At 38.3% G+C, this 447-nt stretch overlaps 1 protein-coding gene across 3 annotated transcripts in view; it reads left to right on the top strand.

The window, feature by feature from the left end:
• The window catches only part of acot11a (acyl-CoA thioesterase 11a), a 16,261-nt gene continuing 15,814 nt past the window's right edge, over positions 1 to 447 (top strand). For 2 of the 3 annotated variants that reach the window (XM_035671279.1, XM_035671276.1), the window contains exon 1: positions 1 to 130. The gene's annotated coding sequence lies outside the window, so the exon portion shown is untranslated. Of the gene's footprint in view, positions 151 to 447 lie in introns of all 3 variants that reach the window. The other variant, XM_035671277.1, reaches the window with a different exon arrangement.

Raw genomic sequence — 447 nt, 5'->3', positions numbered from 1 at the left:
GAAAAGTTTTAAAGTTACCTTCTACTACAGCTTTAATAAGGCTTTTATTTTGAAAGGCACTGAAAGGCACCACCCTCTACTGATGGTGTTAAACGGTATCAATGGTTAGCGTGCTACAGGTTGCTGTCAGGTCAGTGACTACGTTTTAAAGTAAGCTAACATGTTAAAAAAAACTGCTAAACTCTCATTGTATTCTGTGTTTACGTGAGGAACGCTAGCTTAGTTCCTATCAATTGCTATTAGTTTTAGCGTGTAGATAATATAAAGTAGGCGGTGGAAGGCTTCTGAAGTTCGCTGAAGAATAACAGTTCTTGTGCGATATGTAGCTATTTTATATGCAAATGTTCCTTGGCAATGTTTGGTCTGAAGTAGCTCTTCCATAACCTGTAACTTTATCCAGTTTGTTCAGAGTACATGCACTTTCTGCTGTGTGTGTTCAGTCTCAGA

This window comes from Morone saxatilis, unplaced genomic scaffold (assembly GCF_004916995.1).
Source record: "Morone saxatilis isolate NCDOM2014 unplaced genomic scaffold, NCSU_SB_2.0 Contig23, whole genome shotgun sequence".
Lineage (NCBI taxonomy): Eukaryota > Metazoa > Chordata > Actinopteri > Moronidae > Morone > Morone saxatilis.
The sequence above is the reverse complement of the archived record's forward strand: the minus strand, read 5'-3'. Positions and strand labels throughout refer to the sequence as shown.